Source organism: Sapajus apella, unplaced genomic scaffold (genome assembly GCF_009761245.1).
Source record: "Sapajus apella isolate SASKATOON/1434 unplaced genomic scaffold, GSC_monkey_1.0 scaffold11, whole genome shotgun sequence".
Classification (NCBI taxonomy): Eukaryota; Metazoa; Chordata; class Mammalia; order Primates; family Cebidae; genus Sapajus; species Sapajus apella.
Window position 1 is genome coordinate 17,603,265 of NW_022436951.1, and position 18,866 is coordinate 17,622,130.

Here is an 18,866-nt window from a genome sequence, read left to right on the forward strand (position 1 = left end):
AACAAGAGAAGGGATTTGGAAAATCAAGCCGACAAAGTTCCCTGAAAGCAAAAAATGACATAAACATTTAAAACCACCACACACACACACACAAATCACTCTGGTAACATGTCAGATCTGGTTGCAATTTGACTTGGCGCTCCGATCATTCTTGGATTTCGGTAGTCTGGTGGGAGGATGGTGCAGGAATATACATGCCAGAAGAACTATCGGTTTAAAAAAAAAAAAAAAAAATGCAAGAAGCAGTCCTGTTCCTGAGATTGTGTTACGGACACAGGCGGATTAGATTGGGCTGATTACCTTAGCCTTGAAACAGAGAGTCTTTCTGCCCTGCGGGGGAGGGGATGCCTTTCAAGCAAAGCCCTCCTCTCGGATGCGCCCTCCCCTCGCATTCACTTGCAAATCGCTGTGTGCTCGCAGAAGCCAGCACTTCCCCAGTCTCTAACCTTCCCATGGCGAGTGCTGTGGCTCTATCAGCAGAACCTTTCTCTCCGCGTGAGGAAGAGCTTTTCTCCCTCTTTCCTTTTTTTTTTTTTTTTTTTTTTTCCTTTCCCCTTAATCAGAAGCACTGAATGAAAGCCAATCAGAGAGAGAGAGCTCGCCCCCGTTTTCTTCGGTTCCCTGCTGTCCAGAGTTAAAAGTGATGCTGAGAAAGAGGTTGAGTTAGATTGAAGTAGAATCAGTGCTAGAAAATAACAGCCGAAAACAAACAAAAAGGGGACATAGTGACAATTTCTCCGGGGTTATTTTGGCTGGAACCAACTTCCATTATCCAGGAGCCGTTGAAAAAGGTAGGAAGACTTCCCCTCTTTTCTTTTAACTCCCTTAAGATCTTTTATTTTCTTCCACTTGGGGGGTAGGGGAGAAAGGGAGGAGAGAAATGTTTGTTTTTGTGTTCAGCAATTATTTCAAAATAATTATCTTTAGGAGCTAAATAAGCATGCAACTCTCTATATTTAATTCTAGAAACAACTGCTTCGAATATCTATATAGGCAATGTAAAGCTGGATAAATTATATATGATACGCAACAGTGGGTCATGATATTAGAGTTTGTGAATTCATTCACTTGGAGCAAATGCTAAAAAATATGTTACAAAGTGTAATTTGTCATGCTCAGACTTGTTCGTCTTTATTTTAAAAATCAGTTGAAGAGATAACGTTGTTGCTGTGAACTCTAACATCTAACATTACTTTGCATTCCATATGAATGGATTCACTCTGCACTTATTCATAGTCATAGTTCATTGCACATTCAATAGAAAGAGAAATGACAGGCAGAAGACAGGTTCCTTGAAACTGTCAATGGTCACTAAGCATCTACATAAATACAGTAGATTGACATTCATCAGAAATGGAATAGGCAGAATTCTTATTTTCAATTGTATATCTGAGTCAGAAGTATGGGGGGGAGAGGTAAGAGAGGAAGAGTAAATGCATGTAGTCAGCAGTTGCAGCATTTATTGTTTCTGCTGCAATAAAATCCATATTTTATGTGGTGTTAAATTAATGCAGCATATTGCAAGTATAAATGCACGTCCCCAACAAGTAACTATTGATAGCACTGTAAGTATGGGCAAAAGCAGTAGTCTGAAATTGTTTTTATGCCACTACAATAAAAACCTACTATCTTCTTATTAATAAAAAAAGGGGAGTCTACAGGTACAAAGACAAACATTGTTTTAAAAATGCACATCGTCTTTTGCTTTGAAAAAACAGATCTGTTTCCTGTAATTGTGGTCCTTCATTCCAGTAAAAGCCTCTATTATCCAAAACTGCATATCCATTACTTCTCAGCTCTTTGGAGATACATTATTTTTTCTCCTCTTTTTTTTTTCTTTAAGGATCTATATTAAAAATAATCTGTCCTTCTGATGTTGACAACTGTTATACTTCAATGCATATGTTAGACTTTCTCCCTCCACACCATCCCCCTCTCTATCTCCTTTAAAACGTAGCTACAAGAGCTTCTCTGTGGTGAATAACACTTGGCAAGAGTGTGCTCATTTTTTAGGTCTGGTATGGTGAGGATTTTTAATTAGTAGAACTTTCATGAAAACATTATGTCATTGACAGAGCCGTATGTTCATTTTTAGTTAAAGTGATGAAGAAGAAGGAAGAGGTTATGTCCTAGAAACATAGGTAAATGCTAAGTTGCATGGAAAATCTGACCCCCGCTCCCCCTAGGGTACTAAATGTGGCACATATGTATTCAATGTGCAATGCATAAGGAAGTAATGGTTTATTTGGGAAGGGATGTGGTGAGGCGAATGGAGAGTCCACAAATATAAACAGTGTGGATCTGTGCCTTAGGGATACATCAGATACAAACCCATTCTGATGTTAAAAATATAAAGAAATGCTTCTTTCACTTTTTTTTTTTTTTTGGCTGTGTTATTAAAGTATGAGTCAATGTCTGCTTTCATTAAATCAGATACTTCTTGGGTTTCAAATACTTGATGCTAACAAATTGACTTCCCTGGTGAATTCATATGCCTTCCCTGACTCCAATCAAAGAACAGAATTCTATACACTTAGAGGTTTGGGGCAAAAAAGCAAACAAACAAAATCCGAATCTCTGGGAAATGGGAAAAGGGAATGTAAACTCTATGAGCATCCACCTATATACGGGTATGTGTGAAGTCAATGGTTAAATTTTTTGGTACCTGATTAATGCCTTAGGAGATGTTCCTTGATGTTTGTGGAAACTATTTATTGATAAGAACAGTACCATACAGGTAATCAATTTAATATTTCATTGTTAGATTTTTACTTACACTGGGGTTTTCTTTAAAAAAGAAAAAAAAAAGATAAAAAATTGATTTTAGTTGAGGGTAATATTTCTGACACATTATTTACAAAGTTAGTTTATCTGAAAGAGGTATTTTTTTTTTTTTCTTGTTGAAAAATAGACTATTTGAAACTGGAAAGGTTAATTCCAAAATACATGAATCCTGTATAAAATCCTGTAAAAAAAATCGTGTAGGGTGAATTTCTTGACCTTTACTTAATTTTCTATATAAGCAAATAACTGAGGCAAAGTATATACTATCTGGGGGATTTCTGTGCTTATGACTGATTTCCTGTGTTTCTTAACCTACTTTGCAGCAAGTGATAACACGTCTTACCGGAATATGTCATTTTTATACCAAATCATTCCACTAGGCTGCAGCACAAGAACAGTATTGGTGCTGATGATGCTGATTCAGCAGCAAAGTGAACCATATTTTTGTTAAGTGTTATTATCAGTAATAGTGTTTCATAGTAAGCAATTAATATAAATCAGTGATGTAAACCCTACTACCTCTAGTGGAGGCCTTGGGCATTAAAAGCATTAGCCACAATATATTCTTATTTCTATTATGCAAATTCCATTCTATTACTGTTGTCATATTAGAAATACTTGTAAAATACTGAAATTATAAATAGAAAAACATAAAAAATATTTATGCCAATTATCAGTAATTTTATGCTCCAAATTTCAGGTCTATGTTGGAAAACTCTACTTTTGATTAACCCAACATATTATCTAGGAGAGTTTCAAAGGAGACAATTTGCTAACCTTTTTCTGTTTAACAATTATGTCTGGAATAGATTGAAATAAAAAACCAAATAGCAAGAAAAATTTTCTCATCTTTTTTAGACTTATACTGGCCAATGGTAAAATCGATTAAGCATTATACTAAATGCAATATATGGCCCCTATTATGATATTTTAAGCAGTGAAAAGAAGAGTACTTGGAATGACACTAGAGACGCATATTTGAAAAACTGAAAGTTAACACAGACAAATCTAATTTTTTTTCTTGACACTTATACAGACCAATGGTTTCACAAAAAGATATTGTTTTGCCATAATTAAATAATCTGAAATATACAGAAAAAATACAAGTCCTAAATTTTTAAAAGTCTTTCTCTTTTTGTTCTAGTTAAAACCTTGGGATGATATTCACAGAGCATTCATATGATTTTCTGCATTTACCCCAATAAGGTCAACCTTCAAAATTAGAGATTTTTTTCTCATGCATAAGAACAAGAGACAATTTCAAACAATTACCAAGCAATGCCTGTTTTCTAAGATAACAATATCAGCTCTGGGTCGCCTCTGCCCTCTTCTTTTCTGACTGTAGAGCAGTCTCACCTCACTTGACATTGTAGCATGAGCCCTTGAGCCCTTTTGCAATCCAGTCGTCCTGTCTTTCTTGAACAGAAGGGCACCTAAAGCATATAAGGCTATTTTGCTTTTCTCATACCTTTCTGTCACCACTCAGTTGAACTAACTCTAGATATTGTCAAAATATAAGACCCATCACATTACATTTGCAGATTTCTGGGAATGTTTTATTCTTAATGAAATATTAACAATGATAAGTTGAAATAATCTGACAGGTTTAAAAAATTTTAATACAACTTTTGCTTAACTCTATTATCAATGCAACTTCTTACAAAAAAGTAACTTTTGATTTTTTTAAGAATGAAAGTACTTTATTTTCATCAGTTTCTTTATATTTTTTTCCTATTTCTTTCTTGCAATGTATATGATGCCCTATATGCTACATGACTAAGAGACATTTGTTAAACATTAACCATAGTGGAGTTGGACCTAAAGAAAGGGAAAGCTGCAAACTGAGTAGGAAGGAATAAAATAAAATCACATTTTACATCATTTTAGGAAATAAAATGTACCATTCCTTCAAAATAATGCCTGCCTGTGGGAGGTTGAAATGCCTTCATATAAAAATCCCTTTCAGGAAAGGGATTCATATCCTTAGAGAGTTTGTCAGAAACATTATACGCACTTTACCAAATCATGTGATTTCAATATTCAGTCTTTTTTTGTTCAAGAAAGCCGCCTTGATTCAACAACTTTATATGATGCAGTGATATAAATTAAAGTTAAATGACACTTCAAGCTTCAGGACAGAATTAAACAATAGACTATAAGAAATAATACAATATTGCTTCACAATAGGAAATCAGCATTAAATGACATGTCTAAACACTTCAGAGCCATGCTGATCCCCATAAATTTCTCAGGTCATCTCTCTCTCTCTCTTCCACCCCATCTCTCTTTCTGTAAACCTGTATTTATTTCCATCCCTCTCTCTTCTTTTCTCTCCTTCCTCATTTAAAACAATTATAAAACACTTCGAATACATTTCCCATGTGCTTTTAAAAAATATTATCCTATTGTAAAGTTATATTTCTGTAAATCTTGTGATTTTTATGGCCAGTATTCTATCATCTGCCACATTATACTTTACATTTATTACATTATCCTTTGCATTATAGCACAAAGTGTATGACAGTTCAGTTGGCTAGAATCTATTCTTTTAAATGAAAGCAACTCTTACAAATTTTGTAACTGTGAGGCTTCTAAGGAGTTGAAATTGGCACCAGTGTGGTTTACTGCACTAGCAAGCCAAGTATGGGAATTCAGCATTTATTATTGAAATGACTTCTCCAAATTATCAGAATGTAGAATGCATAGACATAAATTATTATGCTCAATGCATAAGTTATTGATTTGGAATCTTTATTGATTTACTGTGAGAGGATATTGAAATGGTTTGACAGAATTTTTAAAATAAACATGAATTACATGTTTCCAGAAAGCACTGTTTCACTAGACATGTTGATTCTTCTTTGCTGCAAGAAGCAAATATTACCAGTTTGTAATCTAAAAATAAAAACCGGTATATAATGAGCAAATGTCTGTTCTAGAGATTGTGGAGTAAAGAACTACCACTGCTTTTCTTTCCAGTTGGAAATTCCGGAAACAGAAACTGTAACAATAATCAAGTTAGGCATCATGTGTGACAAAATGAAATAATCAATAAACTGAATACAGTAAATATTCCACCTTGAGTTACTCTGGGAATTCTCTCCGTGGTTAATTTAATATGTATAAATGCATGCATTAATGTTGAAATCTGGATAGATCAAAGGCAACCAATACGTTTGTCCCAGTAATTGGAATATTTGGAGTAAATTTTGTACATCATATTAATGTAAGCTTTTAAAATGTAAATTTTTCTCCTTTCTTAAAAATATAGCTCCACTCTCAATAAAATTAGGTCAAATAACTTCCTTGAATCCATGTAAATTCTGGGATTTCTGAATTTATGAATATTTTCATAATTATTGAAGCAAACATCAAATATAAATGAAGCACCATAATGTTTCCAAATAATTTGACTTCTAAAGGTAAATTTTAAATTCATAGGCTTATTTTTTGGTAGATTTGAAAATATTTGAACTACCTGAGGAATTTGACAAGTTTTGTATTCCCATGTAATTCTTCAACCTATAAAGTGTATTTATCAATTGTTTTATTAAAATTATTTTCCTGAAATAAACCAAAACATTAAAATTTTTATACTTCTAACTCAAGTGGCTTAAATCTATTGCTAATAAGATAAAAAAAACATGAATTACATACTTTCAAAACCAACAATGTGGTATTGATTTGCTTTAGTGATGACCTGAAGAAAAGAAGCTATTGGCGTAAAATATATGTCAACTTATTACATCAAATAAGAAACTGAATATCCAATGACTATTAGCTTAGCCATCTATCATATTTTTTCTTTTCTTTTTTGACTTCTTCTTAAAACAGTATACATTGGGGGTTATTCTTGCTCTGTAGTCTTGAACCATATTTTGTCACCAGAGTGATTTTTCAATATGTAGTCCCTGAAGAGTGAAAACCAGCAACGTGCAGATTTATTCTGTCTGCATTTAGCTTCCTAAATTTGAATATTTCCCCATGAGTAGGAACTTACAGAAAATCTTTATTTATCTACCCCCTCAACCAAGACTTTAGTTATTCTTTTAGAGATTAGTTAAAAAATGAATCCTAAGCACAGGCATAGACTTAGAGGCACTGTCACTTTGTGTCTTTTTCCTTTTTTTTTTTTTTTCTTTAACTGCTGAGTGAAGAGTAGAAGTTTTCTACAGAATTTCTACACTAAAATGATTCCCCATCCCTCCCTCCACTGGCTATATGCAACTGAAAATGATAAAGGAGAACTCTACTTTTTCTGAGATTTTCTTCTCTTCTAGGTACTATCTTTCAAAATATACGTCCGAATTTCAGCAGTTAATAGTAGATAGCTCTACATAATATTTTAAAAATTAATTTATAAACCTTCACTGACTTGAGAATAGACATAAGTACTGCCATCAATACTTAAAAAAGTGACAGGAATGAAATTAAATCTAAGATTTTAAATCCTAAAGCCTAAATTGAGAAAAATATTTTCTTTCCTAATGATTCCCACCTCCGCCCCTTGGAGTTAGATTAGCCATCATGATAGAATATGAATCTGAAATCTGGCCCAGTGGAGATGTGAACATAGACAAATGATGACAACCATGATCTTGACTTCAGAGCAAAGAAATTAATCACTTCACTTCATAGGTAGAGGCTAGATCAAGCCTGTTGCTAGGGAGGTCTAAGAAGAAAAAAGCGTGGATGAGGCGAGCCTTGTCCTTCACTGAAGCAAAATGAAACTTTGCGTAGGAATCGCAGTTCCCAGAAACACTCTCATGGAAATTTGAAATCTTTGATAGTACTTAGGGGTTCAGTACTATGAATTCAAAATTCACAATCATTAAATAACTGTCTTTTGATTTTAGGCTGTTATATGCTGCTATTTACTCTTTTACATGTGTTAGTTACACATTTTATTTTGCAGTTTCCATGAGCAATTTAACTGGTAACCTGGTATCTATACTATAATTTGCTCAGTTTTTCTTTAGCTCCTAATTAATTTCACTCATTTTGGGGGAAGTTACTGTGAGGCATTTCCTTCTGTCACACGTGGAGATATAAGGATGAATTTAGTACAAATTTTGTCCTTAAGAAGAGGCTAGTTCTAATGTGAGATAGTCACAATTAAATATCATATAATTTACAATAGGAATGTCAATAGTTATGTTCTACATGTTTCCATTTTTATGAAATAGTAAAATTAGATTGTAGAACATAATTGGGCAGTCATGTGTTCCTCCTCCTAACACAGTCTTAAGTTTTCATCTTCCAATAGATATACTGCCGAAGAAACCCCTCACTAGAATTTCATTCATCCGTTCTTTCATCCCTTCATTTGCCAAGTATTATTTAAGTGCCTACCATAAGCCAGACACTGTGCAAGCATCCAGAAATACAAACTTGGGAAGAGAGAGAGAGAAACTAACCAACAAAAGCCTCTGCTATTGTGAGCCATTGAATGAATAATCACATGACTTGTTATATTCCAGCTTTGATAACTACAAGAAAGATAACTACTAGGTGCTTTTAAAGTGACTAATACAAGGATCTAACTTTATCTATATTTTTAAAGTTGCATTGTTGTATTTATAGCCATACCACATCACTAAAGAAAATATCAGAGTTAGCAGTTTGGTTCGAGATAGATACATTTTTGTATAGCCTGAGATTTCTTCAGCCATGTCCTGAGAATGCATTTTGATTTGGTGCTTCCATTAGGAGCAGCCTTCTGGTTGGTGGTCTGTGGTGCACTTCAAATTTGCGGCAGCCAATGATCATCTTGCAAACACAGACAACTCTATGGGATAAAGCAAGGACCCAAATTTGAGACTAATATACCCATGGCCGTCAAGAAGCCTACAGAAAAAATTATGTACCAGGAGGCCAAATGTAACGCAAATTCTTATTGCTATTTTTTTTTTGTTTTGTTTTGTTTTCTTTCTTTTTTTAACTTTTATTTTAGGTTCAGTGGTACACGTGCAGGTTTGTTATATAGGTATATTATGTGTCACAGGAGTTTGGCATACAGAAATATTTTATGAACAGCAGCTTTCTTACTTCTAAAGTAATGAAAATAAGCACTTCATAGAAGCCACTGAGTTTTAAACGTGGTCACTCGGTGAAAAAGACTCTTCTATATAATAGTCTGTTTTTGTGAGGACATCAGATGAAGGTCGTGCCTAATAGGGGACTACACAGCGATAAACCTACATCCTAGAGGCACTGAGATTTCCTTTCTTAGAAAGTGTAATGACCCTAACCTAAGTGCTCTCACAAGGCCCTTTGATGGATGAAAGCATGGATCGTGGCACCAGACTGTCTGGATTGAAATCCTGGCTCTGCCACTCACCATATATTGAATATTTAATGTCACTGGTAGTTTTTTTTAATCTGTAAAATGGGGTTAATAATTATACTTACATCATAGGGCAATTGTCATGTTTATAATAAGCAACTACTATAAAGTCTAAGAAAATACCTAATACACAATAGGTGTTCTATTCTACCTGTTACTGTCATTGGTATTATTATATGTTAATTCATGTGACCTATGCTTTTCCATTAATATTGAGTGTGTTGTATTTTTACCACAGCATTTAATATCACTTTGGCTACAACTTTAAAATACTTAAATATTTTAACTTGTGTTATGTAATAATGTTGTACTTGAAGTGAGAAATTCTTGATGTTTTAAGTCTGATTCCCTTATTAATTCTAGTGACAACATAATAAATTTTTCACTCTGAATTTTATTTTTGGAGAAATGGGAGTTTGAACCATACCATTTCCAAGGACACAGTTGATTTATCTATTATTATAATTGGAAAGGGCTCATAAGTCTATGATTGTAACTGGAGAGAGCTCAATATATAACTTTTATAAATGTATTCATTCTCTAATGATCGTGAAAATGTCAGTTATATAAAGACTTGAACGTAACCTGAAAACTTAAATTGCATTCTCAGGGAGGCATTGCATGAACTAGGGAATTGATGGATATGAAATTTGAAAATGATAGGAAAGACCCAAAACAGAAAGAGAGGAGGAAGAACACATCAGAGAGAGTGAGACGAACCGTTGTGAGGTCCATGAGCCACATAAACTCACTCAGCTGAAACATGAGCCATTTCCAAATACACTGCAGTAATGTTTCCTTTCACAGATTCTCCTTCTTGAGGTCAGAGTAATGAGAATTAGAAAAAAAATGATGAACAGAGGCAGTGCATTACAGAAATTATCCCATTAAAGTTTTGATACCTATAAATCTCAAGAATAATTCTGCAGTCTATATTACAAGCTGAAAGGTCAGTGGACGACTGGTTCCCTAGACAAGGTCCCTGAAACTGTCTGATGAAGACATAGAACCTGCTGCAAAATGTGAAAAATTTAACAGGTTTTATTTAGATCATTCATTCTTTTCATTCATCACATTCAAGGTGATATGAAGATCAATTTGAAACCACTGTTTCCGTTTTTTTTTTTTTTTTTTTCATTTTTGTGGCTCTATCTGTATGTTAATTTAAAAAGCACCTGGAATGGTTTCTATGGATTACATAAACAAATGAAAACTTTGAGGTCATAAAATATACATTTATATGGGTTCATAAATTTTTTAAAAAGCTTTATTTTAAAAATCCAGAATTATATCACAGTATTTTTCTTTTCAGTTTTATTTATAGCTCAGGGATAATTAATATATTATTTATACATTCACATACTGGAAGGACATACTTAGCACTCCGTCTTATCCACTAACTTGTAAAGATGAGGTAACCTATAATAGAGACTCCTAACCTTAGCTGACAGATATACTTTAGTGAGCACAGTAAAGATAATATTCATATTTGCCATAGCTATATATTTACATTCATTATTTATTTAATCATGTATTATCTGTTTAATCAAAGTCATGGTTATTTTTTTCTTATCATCTTCATTTAATGCTGTGGCCATTTCATAGCATTCTTTTTTTTTTTTTTTCACAACTTCACTATAATATTTGGCAAAATAATTTAACCTCATGGCTTATTCATCAGGCTGGCTAATTTAAAATATTCTATCAATATTACACACATTGTAAATTTAGTAGAATGGATCATTTAAATGTATATACTTTTAGAATTAGACTTTACAAGGGCTAAAAACTTTGACATACTTTCTCTTTAATTTTCACATTCTTTAATCATGCTAGAGACAGTTTGTTAACTTGCATCTATTTTGCTTTCATTTAGTTGGAAGTAAAGTGAGAATAAAATCGTGCAAAATTAGAGGGGAAATTAATTTTTAAAACCCAGGAAATGGTTATTGGATAATTAATTATGCAGACTACTGAAATAATCATTTCTTTTTAAAATCCTTCAAACTCTTTAAAGGTTTTCAACCATTTGATGTGTTGTTTTGAATGTCTGAAGTTTAAAACAATATAAATTAGGATTCACAACATGATCAGAAGGTTGAGATGAATTTATGTTTTTGAAGTATTGATCCATTTATAGGGCAAATTGCTGCTAATATTTCTGGTAAAATTCTATTCACTTGTCCAGAGGGAAAATAACATATTTTGGTGTTTAGTGCCACCTTGTGGTCATGTTTAGAATTATCATTCTGTATTACAGAAAGTTTTCTGGCTTTAGATGTTTTTCCAAGTGAACGTTGCACTTGGAAGCATTGAAACAGATGTGAATTTACATTAAAGATTATAAAATGACATTGAAAATGAATCATGTATAAATGAATGCTATTTAATGTTTCCATATTGACATGAATTATAGCAAATATCGTTTTACAAAATAGACATAAAATCTTGTAATCAATATTTTTGAGGCAAGATATCATTTTTAAACTAAAATATATACTGTGCAGCTACAAGTAAACTCTAATAACTCCTCATAGGCTTAACCTTCTCAAGGAAAATTTTTTTTCAGAATCCTCTGATGGGCAACTCAAGGAAACCCCGGGCTGAATTAATGTTATTTTTGCATTTTGTAAAACTTAAATGTGAATATGCTTCCTAAAGAAAAGCAGAGAACTAATAGCAGCAAACTCTGGTCATTGACTGCATTTTTTCAGTAGGTTCATTGGAAGTTCAAAGAAAAAATTATGTTTACTTCTTTTGATAAATTCTAAAACAATTTATATTTATATATTATATTTATATATAATATGTTATGTATTATATTATACATATTATATTTTATAAATTCTAAAACTTTTTTTATGAATTCTAAAACAATTTATAATATAGGTATTCACCAAATATCAAGGCTTTTTGACTAGGTTTTTTATAATATTGTAACATACTTACACAGGAGTAAGGCCTATAATTACTGTTGTAATTTTACTAGAATGTACCTATACTTAAAAATAAAATATTACAATTATTTTCTATAAAATGAAAATAAAAAGTCTAGAACAGTAGTCATTGCTTATGTGGTCTTACTCCTCATTATTTCCTTTATTATCTGAAGGTAAAAATGAATAAATTTGAACAAAGTAAATTTTCTTTGTATATAGCTCATAGGAATATCTGAGCACAAAATTTTCCCATACTTTATTTCCATATGGATAACTATATAGTGATATCTCTTTATCAGTCAATCTGGATACATTTCTGTTACATCCTAAATTATCAACATTGTCCTCCTCCTCCTCCTCCTCCTCATCATCATCATGGAAACCTGAGTAAAACTTCAATTGTGAGGCTGGACATGGAATAGCTTAACCACAATTACAGGACACAATGTGAATTACAGGACACAATGTAAATTGCAGGACACAATGTGAATAAGTCCTGTATTGCCTATCACTGGGGCACTGGGATGATTTGTTTAATTAACAGAATAGACCTCAATAGGAATGAAAGACAAATTTATAAAATTGAATACAAATCTTATAACAAATATCTTTATGTTATGTGTTAAAGCTATGAGTTGTCCATTGCTATTAGGCAAATTATTTTCTCTATTTTGAACCTGCCATACTGCTCTTTAATGTGGAACCAGTGGTCAGAGCATGGCATTTCTCATGCACAGCCCAATAGTCTGACTGAAAACGAAGATTACGTTGCTTCCCATTAAACCATGCTCCTTCTGTCAACAAAAGTGCTTCTATTCTGAGAGATATTACTATTGATTTGCTTTTATTCTCAAAAGACTGATGGAGTTTTTTCCTCTGCAGTGCTGCACACCAGGTATTATTTCAAATGAATATATAAAGCATTTATTTCAAATCCAAAGGGGAGACAGAAGTTGAAATGATTTATATAAGAGTATAGAAATGTTTCAAATTTGCATGCAACCTTTTGATGATGTCATAGTCATATTTAGTGCTATATTTTAGGGCAAAGCCTTTTTTTTTTTAACAGAATAGATAGTAAATGGATCATAAATATAGAAAGAAGCATATGAAAGCACCTCTCAAAGTAAGTAAAAAACAAGAAATAACCCAAAATAATTTTAGCTAGAAATATCTACTTCCTTCTCAATTTTTATCTAAAATATAAAATATAGTACACTTGTTTATACAAGATAATTATCCTCAAGCGATAAGGTAGTTTTGTCTGTTTGGTTTTGAGTTGGAGTCTTACTCTGTCTCCCAGGCTGGAGTGCGGTGGCATGATCTCAGCTCAATGCAACCTCCGCCTCCCCGGGGGGATTCTCCTGCCTCAGCCTCCTGAGTAGCTGGGATTACAGGCATGTGCCACCACGCCCGGCTAATTTTTGTATTTTTAGTAGAAACAGGGTTTCACAATGTTGGTCAGGCTGGTCTTGAGCTCCTGACCTCGTGATGCACCTGCCTCGGCCTCCCAAAGAGCTGGGATTACAGGCATGAGCCACCGTGCCTGGTCATAAGGGAGATTTTCATAGTCAGCCATCACCCTGGGACCATTTTTGAACTGCTTTTCATTTTTCACTAACTTAAGGCAAAAAAATGTATTTTCAATAAATCTCAATTTTTTTCTCTCAAATATAATTATTTGATAAATGATTTTATTTCTATCTGTATTTTAAAAATGACCCTTTCCTTTTGATTCCAATTCCACACTACAGAATAGATTCAAATTACATCTTTCCTTCACCAGTCAACAACATTTTAGAGTTCTACATGTATATATCGTAAAGTGTGGTAGGAGCTAGAGAAATGGATGTAGATGAGATTTTTTGTCCCCTTTCTCACTGAAATGGAAATATAGTAGGAGAGAGTCACGTTTAAAAGTAAATACATTGTCAATTATTTAGTGTTCTGCTTTAGGATACTAATGGATTTTCAGAAAAATGTGGAGGAGGGAACATGGTCATTTAAATACAGGGGAGCGGAAGAGGGACTTGAAAGGTGAGGACTCTTTCAGTGGGTGTTAAAAGATGAAGCTGGCCGGGCGCGGTGGCTCAAGCCTGTAATCCCAGCACTTTGGGAGGCCGAGGCGGGTGGATCACGAGGTAAAGAGATCGAGACCATCCTGGTCAACATGGTGAAACCCCGTCTCTACCAAAAATACAAAAAATTAGCTGGGCATGGTGGTGCGTGCCTGTAATCCCAGCTACTCAGGAGGCTGAGGCAGGAGAATTGCCTGAACCCAGGAGGCGGAGGTTGAGGTGAGCCGAGATTGCGCCATTGCACTCCAGCCTGGGTAACAAGAGTGAAACCCCGTCTCAAAAAAAAAAAAAAAGATGAAGCTGATGAGCCAGGACACATGGCTGTCTGCACATCCAAAGACCTAGCTGATCTTCACGCCTGTATCTCTTCCTCTTCTAATTCTTCCTAAAATATATTTTTCATAATTGATTTTTCCCCACAATTATCCATTCAGTAATATGTACCGATTTTTCATTATGAAGAAGGCAACATTTTAGGCAATAAGATATGATAAAAAATAAACCATATTCAGACCTCCTGCCCTCAAATGACTTCTGGTGTTTTCCGGGGCTCAGGAATTACAATATACTGTGAAAATTTCACAGAACACTACAAATATAGGATATCGTAAGATTTAAAGGTGACGGCATACAGTGTTAGGGTTCCTTCAGGGATGAGATTAACCTGAGTCCTTAAGGCAGTGACAGTGTCAGTCACGAACTCAGTATTTACCCTGGTTACAATCCCATGTCCAGAGGCAGTACAGCATGGTGGTAAACTGCTCTCACTCCAGACCTAGGGCACATCTACCAAGAGTTTTACCACTTCCACCAAGGAAGGAGTTTGAAAATTTGGCCCAAGTATTCAATCTAGCTAAAACTCAGTTCCCTTTGTCTAGAAGATGGAACAGTAATGTTGATGTCGCCTAACTGTGCTGAAAGGATTAAATGAAACTGTACTTAGCACTTAGCAGCTTTTGTTTTTTTTTTTTTTTTGCAATTATAAATGCCTAGTAAATATTATCAGCATGGACCAGTTGCTGTGGCTCATGCTTGTAATCCCTGCAACCTTGGGAGGCCGAGACAGGCAGATCACAAGGTCAGGAGTTCGAGATCAGCTTGGCCAACATGGCAAAACCCCATCTCTATTAAAAATACAAAAATTAGCCGGGTGTGGTGGCATGCACCTGTAGTCCCAGCTACTTGGGAGGCTGAGGCAGGAGAATTGCTTGAACCCAGGAGGTGGAGATTGCAGTGAACAGAGACCATGCCATTACACTGCATCCTGGGTGACAGAGCGAGACTCTGTCTCAAAAAAAAAAAAAAAAATTATCAGCATGTATTACTGCTTACTGGGTAATGGCCAAATTTTTAAATCTGTTCTAATACTTTCTTCACTGTAGTTTCTCTGTCTCCCTTGTAATTTGCCTCATAATATTGACAGATAGACTAGTTTTTATTTCTAGGAGTTCTGTTTATTTATTTTATTATTACTATTTTAATATCTCGAATTTTGTTTCTATTGGTCAGTCTGCCGTCAGGCTCTGGCTGCTAAAACTCACACTTAAGTCATTTACAAATGTTACTTTCTCCTTAAGATTTTCTTTCTCTCTCTCTCTTTCCTTCCTTCCTACCTTCCTTCCTTCTTTCTTTTCTTTTCTTTTTTTTTCTTTTCTTCGACAGGGTCGCTCTTTGTCACCACGGCTGGAGTGCCGCGGTGCAAGCTCTTCTCACTGCAACCTTCATCTCCCAGGTTCAAGCGATTCTCATGCCTCAGTCTCTCGGTAGCTGGGACTACAGGCAGATGCCACCATGCTTGGCTATTTTTGTATTGTTAGTAGAGACGAGGTTTCCCCATGTTGGCCAGGCTGGTTTCTAGCTCCTGGCCTTAAGTGATCTCCCTGCCTCAGCCTTCCAAAGTGCTGGGATTACAGGTGTGAGCCCCCGTGTGTGGCCTCCTTAAGATAGTCCCTGAGCTCTCCAGGCAGGAGGGCTCTCTAGCTTTGGAAAACTCATATCTCTTAATTTATGCCTCTCTTTACTGTGGAACATTTTCTTCCCTGAGTTATTTTGTATGCACTATTCCTTTCGTGTATTTTTACTTTCTTAAAACCATCCCCAACTCATAGCCTAGTACCTCCCACATAGTAGCAAATGTTTGGTGAGGAAACTCATGCATCACATAAGTAGAACATATATTATGGTTTGCATTTTACAGACAAGTATACTATCACTGAGTAATTGTAAGATCAAATGACCCATGAGAGACACAAAAGGTGTTTTTCTTTTGACTGGAAAATATTCCTGTATTAGTTCATTCTCACACTGCTATAAAGAACTGCCCATGACTGGGTATTTTATAAAGAAAAGAGATTTAATTGACATAGTTCTTCATGGCTGGGGAGGCCTCAGTAATTCTACAATTATGGCAGAAGAGGAAGCAGGCAAATCTTCCTCTTGCAGCATGCAAGAGAGCCTGTGAAGGAAGCAAAGAGGGAAGAACCCCTTATAAAACCATCAGATCTCGTGAGACTCACACACCATCATGAGAACAACATGGGGGTTGAAACTGCTCTCCCCCATCCAATCACTTCCCACCAGGCTCCTCCCTCAACACCTGGGGGATTACAATTTGAGATAAGATTTGGGTGGGGACATAGAGCCAAGCCGTATTAATTTCTTCTTTAAGCTAAAGCAGTTTTCTTTTTAAGAGGAGAAACTTTAAAGCACTTTTTTCTTCACCTGTTGAGTTTGCTTTCTATTTATTTCTTTGTTATCCTTTTCACTTAAGATGTACAACTGGCCTCACCCTAAGACCTACTGAATCAGAATTTTTGAAGTTATGGTATGGTGAAATATATTTTTAAATTCTTACTGGGTGATTTGAGTAAATTCATAATTGTAACTAGAAGATACTGAGATGTTTTTATGTCCAAGCATATAAACTGATTCTAACATCAGTTTTAAAAGAGAAAGTTTCCTAAATACATTGAAAATGAGAAGTATTTATTCCTAAAAGTAGGCTTATTGAAAGGGACATTACTCATTTTGTGATATACAAATTATTTGATTTTTGTTAAATTGATACTTCCTTTATAGCCATTTATTGTTTTAAACACATATTCTGTACAGAACTTTGCCTTAGTGAGGTGAATATAATGGAAAAACTAAGAGACACATTATATCTTTGAGAAATAAAATAATTCATAGAAGTACTTGGTGGCATATAATTAAGCACCAAAATGACTCTAAGAAACCAGTAAAGTACTAGGAATCATCAGTATAAGTAAGAAAACTGTGGTAATGGAGGGCATGGAATTTTTACCTGACCTTGGCTTGGAGAATGTATAGATTGTGTGTGTTTGTGTGTGTGTGTGTGTGTGTGTGTGTGTGTGTGCACGTGCGCCAGGGATTGGGGGTCAAGGGGCAACAAGCATTCCAGAATTTGTATTTCTGTGAACAAAGAAAGGAATGAATATGGAAGTTTAGTTGGTTACTAAGACACCAACCTGGGTTTATGCTAAGAAAATACATTTGTAAAGAAACTTGAATACAAGCTTAACGAGTTCAGACATAATGAAAATGTTTATAAAAGAGGTATTATTTAAAAAAAAATGGTTTAAAAAAAGCTCAAAGAGACAAATGGGGTAAACAAGTATCAACCTCTGTTCTTGGCATTTTATATGCATGGCTGTTGGTGCTAATATACACCCAAATGCTTTGAAAGTTAACCAGAAGCTTTTATTTCAGGTAAGCCAACCTGTGGGTGGCAATGGAATTAAACAAAGAGTGTGCATGTGGTTCTCTACTCCTAGCAATTTTCTCATATGTGCTCACATTCATATGTATATTGAATTACCATTTGGTATCCGCAGTTTATCTCCACTAGTATCTAGTTGCTCATGGTTTCAGTTTTATTGCTGTATAGCAACTTCTCCCACTGATGAAAGTATAATTGTCTCTAGGCTATGCTTGCCATTGTTGTTCTGGTGTTTTGTAGCCATTAAAACTACTGATGGTCACACTGATGAGTTAGTGTCTTTGATGTGCAAGATAGTTTTGTTTAAATCCTACCTCAGTTTACGCTCATCTGCGTAGCCAGTGATGGACTGTGTTAAGTTCACTTCCCGGGTCCACAAGGGGTGTGGTTCAAAGACAAGAACTTCCGAGTGACATGCCCACCCTGCTTTCATTCACGTCCCCATCCGGGGACTAGAGTTCTTTGTCTAACTTTTGCCTGCACAGGCCAGATAGACTGCCCAGGTGAGCTTCCTTTGTTTAGAAAGTCCTCAAAAACCTCTGGGAGAACTGTGGGCCAGGCAGCCAATCGGATATCAAAGTCGGAGATCAGTTGCTCCAGTGGAAGTTTGAAGGAGCTCCTCTCAGGGAAGTTCCTCTCCTGGGACAGCGGGAATGGGGAGGGAGTAACTCCCAGATTGAAAGTGCCCCGGCCGGCGCGGTGGCTCAAGCCTGTAATCCCAGCACTGTGGGAGGCCGAGGCGGGTGGATCATGAGGTCAAGAGATCGAGACCATCCTGGTCAACATGGTGAAACCCCGTCTCTACTAAAAATACAAAAAATTAGCTGGGCATGGTGGCTCATGCCTGTAATCCCAGCTACTGAGGAGGCTGAGGCAGGAGAATTGCCTGAACCCGGGAGGCGGAGGTTGCGGTGAGCCGAGATCGTGCCATTACACTCCAGCCTGGGTAACAAGAGCGAAACTCTGTCTCAAAAAAAAAA

General features: G+C 35.3%; 1 protein-coding gene across 1 annotated transcript in view; it reads left to right on the top strand.

Annotated features, from left to right (window-relative positions):
- The first annotated feature begins 327 nt into the window (after positions 1-327).
- The window catches only part of CDH10 (cadherin 10), a 164,182-nt gene continuing 145,643 nt past the window's right edge, over positions 328-18,866 (top strand). The window contains exon 1 of the mRNA XM_032279052.1: positions 328-791. The gene's annotated coding sequence lies outside the window, so the exon portion shown is untranslated. The remainder of the gene's footprint in view (positions 792-18,866) is intronic.